General features: G+C 33.1%; 1 long non-coding RNA gene across 1 annotated transcript; it reads left to right on the forward strand.

The window, feature by feature from the left end:
- The first annotated feature begins 2,471 nt into the window (after positions 1 to 2,471).
- LOC148291206 (uncharacterized) lies at positions 2,472 to 5,047 on the forward strand. The gene is made up of 5 exons (XR_015826050.1): positions 2,472 to 2,734; positions 3,291 to 3,417; positions 3,492 to 3,569; positions 4,330 to 4,390; positions 4,797 to 5,047. It is a non-coding gene; the product is annotated as an uncharacterized LOC148291206 (long non-coding RNA).
- Positions 5,048 to 5,478: the final 431 nt, after the last annotated feature.

Consider the following 5,478-nt stretch of genomic DNA (forward strand, 5'->3'; position numbering starts at 1 on the left):
AAGTTAAGCCCAAGACAGGGTTGGACTGGATTTTTGTCAACCTGATTCAACTTTCAATTTTGTTGAATATTGAAATAGCATCTGCGTGAGCCAAAAAGATACAATCGGGGCATTGGTGTTGGTCTAGCAGCTGCTGTATTCTTCCGAGCACGCCTATTACGACAGTCGGCGAAAAGAATACCTGACAGGAAAAAAGACCAACAGAAATAATACTTCAAAGATACGAGGAAAGCATAACGCTCGCCATTCCAATTTAAATTTAAGAAGCAAGTTTTTTTTATTGAAAAATTTAAGAAGCAAGTTCATTAAACATCTCTAATTCATCAATATTATATCATGTTGCATCAGTGAAACGATCAGCCATCATGGATTCGTGAATGTTTAACACGAGGTTCAAAATCCATGAAATAAAAAAAGAAAAGTTATTTAAACTCTCAAAATATGAAGAAAAATATGATTTCCCATCCCCAAGCCTCATTTTCTATGAATCAAATGCATCTTAAGGGGGAGGGGTTAGAGTTCAATTATAAGAATCATAGCTAGGCTATTAAATAAATATATTATGGGAAAGATGCAAAAGATTAATGTAAAGGGACAACATTTCAGAGCAATTTAAATACACTAAAAAGTAGTTGCTATGCCTACGCAGGTTAACAATTGGAATGAAGTTCAATTTTGAGTATCCACCTGTCAAGATTGTAAATTTTACCTTTGCTGCCATTGCGTCCCTAGTTGTTTTCTATTAATTTTGGGTAAATTCTTGTTTTTCTCCTTCAAATACGTCGCGACCATAAATCTACAACTCCTTTTTTTTTTTTTTCGGAGAGAAATCCTAGTACTCCTAATATTATTTTGGCTTAATTTTTGTTTTTCTCTTGACAAATCCAATAAATCTAAGCATAGTGCCTGGTGTGTTGATTTTTTTTTTTTTGAAAAGGGAGTGTGTGCGAGTTGTTTATTTTAAAAATAGTTTGGATCCAATCAACTGTATTTTTTTCGTTATAACTTTTGTGTATGACTGTCATTGTGTCCCAGCACTCTATTTTCTAATCATACATTTATTATTAGATTCATCACTTTGTTATAAGGATCCGTTTGGGTGCACTAGTTTAATTGTAATTTGTGTGAATGATATATGCATTTTGAATGTTTAATAATGTAGCGTTATATGTTAAATTATATATTTATTTTTTTTGGTGTCCAATATATTTAATTTATAAAAGAAAAAAAGAAACAGAGGAAGTTGACTTAAAATTTAAAAATAGGAAGAGAAAAAGGTTTAGAGTATTTTAATTTTGGAAGCTCAATATAATGCCTGAAATTAAAGTCTATAGTTGATTATTATCGAAGAAAAGAAAATAATCTTTTGTTGATTCATCATATGTTGATTTACTTTGCTCCAATCACTCATAAATGGAACATGTTGTAATATTTTTTTTCTGCATTCAATTACATATATGTAGTTTATGACTGCTGTTGAGGTATATTGAAGAAATTAAAAAGAAGCACTGGAAAGTATTGTGGAAGTGGAAGAAATGATTTTACACATATACGGGAGGCAATAACATTTGCCTACAAAATAAGGCTTCCTCCTCATTTGTAATATATAGAAAACGACTCAATGAAAACATGAGACTGCTGTGCTTTTTCTATATCTCAATTTGTCTACAATCTCTTTAGTTTTATAACAATTTTTATATTATTCAGATGGTGAAAAATAAGAATAATACAAAAATACCATTTTGTCTATGCATTGAACATAAAATATAACAAATTGACGGCATGACTATTTGTCCTAACGAAAGTGAAGTTGAAGGACCACGAGAACGATTTTAGAAATTGAGGGACCAAAATGCGAATCGGGTCAAAGTTAGGAACAATTAGACCTAAAAACCCTTCAGTTTTTAAGTTTTGTTTGTCTTTGAAACCTATATGGAACCGAATTTCGTTTTATCCTATAGATTAGTACTTATTCCTCTGTTTTAATTCTCTTCTTTTTGGCTATTTTTGAGACCATGAGCTTTGGGATGAGAAACTTTAGGTACATGGAAGAAATTAAAATGAAGCACCAGAGAGGGAGTGCCCTGGAGCTGTTTCTTGTTCAGATATTCTTGTTTTGTCAGCTAGCACTACACCAAATTGGAGTTTTTACAGCTTAATATTTACGGCATGATTTTTGTGCATGTCGTTAATAACTGATATTTACGACACGTTTTTCGTGCATGTCGTTAATAACTAATATTTACGGCCTGTGACAAAGCACGTCTTAAAAAGATAGCAAAGTGTGCCGTTAATAACTGATATTTACGGCATATAAAAGCACACCTTAAAAAGATGTGTCTTTTAACGGCATTATTGTATATACGCCGTGAATGCAAAAAAATGTATACATATAATTCAATTTTTTTTTCCCCGAAACTCCCCAATATATTTGCAAATTGCAATCCGCTAAAAATATAAGTTCTTTTTTTAATTTTCCTCGTTTTATTCTTCATTCGGACATTCAGACTTTCATCGCTTCTCTCTCAGTGACATTCCAGAGCTCCAGTTCCTCGTTAGCTAATCAAGAGACCAGTTCCTCGTTCGCTAATCAAGAGCCCCATCTCCCTCTCTCACAATTTCTGGATTCTCTCTCTGAGTGTCGTTAATTAAGAGCTCCAAATCCTCGTTCGCTAGAAGACCTATTCCTCGAGCCCTATTGCTTCGAAGCTGAATTCTCAATGACATTCCAAAGGTGCGATTCTCTAAAGCCCTAACCCCCAATGCTTGATTATGAGTTTTTTTTTATAGCTTTAGAGTTTATTTGGATTCTAGACTTCCTTATCTTGGACTTCAACGTAGTATTAGTTTTCTTATAGATTTCCTTATTTGGATTCTAGATTTGATTATGAGTTTTCTTATAGCTTTGGAGTTTATTTGTGTCGATTCTATGTGAATGTTTGATTGTATTTGATTGAATCTGGATTTTATGTTTATTTCTATTTGATTTGGATTGAATTCAATCGAAATCACCCTAGGTTAGGGTTTGTTGAGTTTTATAAAGGATATAATTGGACTTCATCATAGGATTAGTTATGGGTATATGATTAGAGCTCTGTAATATTTTGTTTTTGGAATTTGATGATTTTGGGTATATGATTAGTATGATTAGAGCTCTGTAGTATTATGGCACTGGTAGGTACTACTGGCTATCTTCTGCCAACTCTGAGTAAGACTTTATGTAAACTCTGGTGTTTGTTTGGATATAATTGGAAATGGAAAAACTGAGAGGAATCTTGATTCTGATATAGGACATAGGACAACCAAGTGAGTTGGAGCCCATAACATGTTCTGCAGAGAGGGGTTAAGCCTTCCTATTTGAGTGTTCACATGGAAATTTATAGCCACAACTTACAGACTAAAACTAAACCAGAGAAGGTAATTGATAAGATATAACGAGCTCCAGTTCCTGGATTCTCCCTCTCTCACAATTTCTGGATTCTCTCTCACAGTTAATCAAGAGCTCCAGTTCCCGTTTGCTAGAAGACTATTTCTTGAGCAAAGCTGAATTCTCAGTGACAGTTCCTAAGGTTCTATTTTCTAAATCCCTAACCTTCATGCTTGATACTGAGTTTTCGTTCAGTTCTAGATGTCCTTCACTTGCTTTTATTGTGGATTCTATGTGAAAGTTTGTTTTTAATTGATTGAATTTGGATTATATATGTATGTGATTTTATTATTGAAATTTAGTTCTGGGTATTATATGATAAGTTAAGATAATTCGATTAGTTCTGGGTATCATATGATTATAGTTTTCAGTTCTATATAATCCTTGAAATTTAGTTTGCTTCACTTTATTGTTTTTTAATAGAATCATACTAAGAAGGGAACAAACATCTTTGGCTACCCTTCTGTTCATCTTTGTCCTCTCTCCCCTGCTTATCTCTCTCTCTCTCTCTCTCTCTCTCTCTCTCTCTCCATCCTTTTGTCTATTTAGGAATTATGAGAGTTCCATTTGCAAATTGTATGTCGACTAAGTTTTTGCTTGATCCTACCTTAATTTTGACTCCAGCCTGGTGCATCTCTTTGATGCTAGGTATGTTCAAGGTTTTGAGCTCCCCTGCATCTCTTAATTCTGCTTCCAATGGTAGACAGAAAATTCTTATAAGATCAACAAAGTGTTGTACATTAATAGAACTAGAATAAGATGATATTCTGTTCCATTTGTCTCCCTTCCCCTCCAAATTCAATATTCCAGCTGTGAAGAAATTCTTAGAAATATTAATTATTGAAAGCCTCTTATGATCATGAGTTCTGTAATAATTTCTAAAAGAGTCGGTTATTATGTAGGTGTGATAAAGATCCTCAAGAATGAAGAATGGGAGCTGATTTTCAAGCATCTACATGTCAGGTTGTACACACCCTGTTCTGATTGAATAACGACTTTGCTGAATAAAAGCTGATCTCAGTTTTTTTAATTCGTTTTTGTTCCCTTTTCTATCTTCTTCATATTATCGTATATGCGATTAAATAAAGAGGTATGTAGTGCACCGGTGATTTTTTTTTTATTTTTAAATTAAATTAATTAATATGCTGGGTGTATTGGTGTAGATAATTGAATTATTGTAGAGTTTTTGTCTGTGTTTAGTATACTATTAGTGGATAGATTCCTGTTGAGATAGATAGATAGTCTTTTAATTTTGAGTGGAATAAGAATAATAGATTGCTCAGTAAATTGGGATTAATTTACTGATTGCTTAGTATGTGATTTAATGGATTTACTCATGAATTTTCTTTTGTTATGGGTGATGTTTCAGCAAGAAGAAGCTTATTTGCGGAGAGGAAACGGTCAACTACTTACACTCGTTGTTGCTTAGTATCTTTTGCTTTCTATGGAGATGAAGTTGCTTAGGTCTGGAGATTTGAAAGTTAGCGCATCTATTGAAATTGCTTGGTCTTTTTGTTTTGCTCTTTGACATTAGGTGCATCAGTTCATCAATCAAATGTTATGATTTTGTATTTGAAATTTCTATTGATTAATCCAATCACATGGAGTTTAATCCCTTCATTAATCGCGTTCTTGTTTGTTATCTATTTTATTTTATTTTTTATACTGAGTTAGATGGCATTAGATTTGTAAATTTTGAGTTATTTTTTACACCCCCTATAGGGAGGGTGTTGTTCGGGTAATTTCCTTCACCCTTCTTTTTCTTTGACCCGACTCTCTTGTGTAAAACAGAGATCTTTATTTAATAATTTGACAACAACTCTAGTTTAATTTATTCTTCCCTTTCCAGCTAAAAGATAAGAAGGATTTTTTTACACAAGTAGAGACATGTTGCTGCTCAGTTTTTTGCAATTCAGGATGGCACTTCCCCATTTCAGTTACACTTCCAATCGCTAAAACATGTGTTTAATGCAGTAGCTAAGGCAAGTCATTTCCTTTCACGGATGGCTTCTCAAAATGTACTTTGACTTAGTGGTAATTTTCATGCTAAA

This window comes from Prunus avium, chromosome 8 (assembly GCF_965620075.1).
Source record: "Prunus avium chromosome 8, drPruAviu1.hap1.1, whole genome shotgun sequence".
Lineage (NCBI taxonomy): Eukaryota > Viridiplantae > Streptophyta > Magnoliopsida > Rosales > Rosaceae > Prunus > Prunus avium.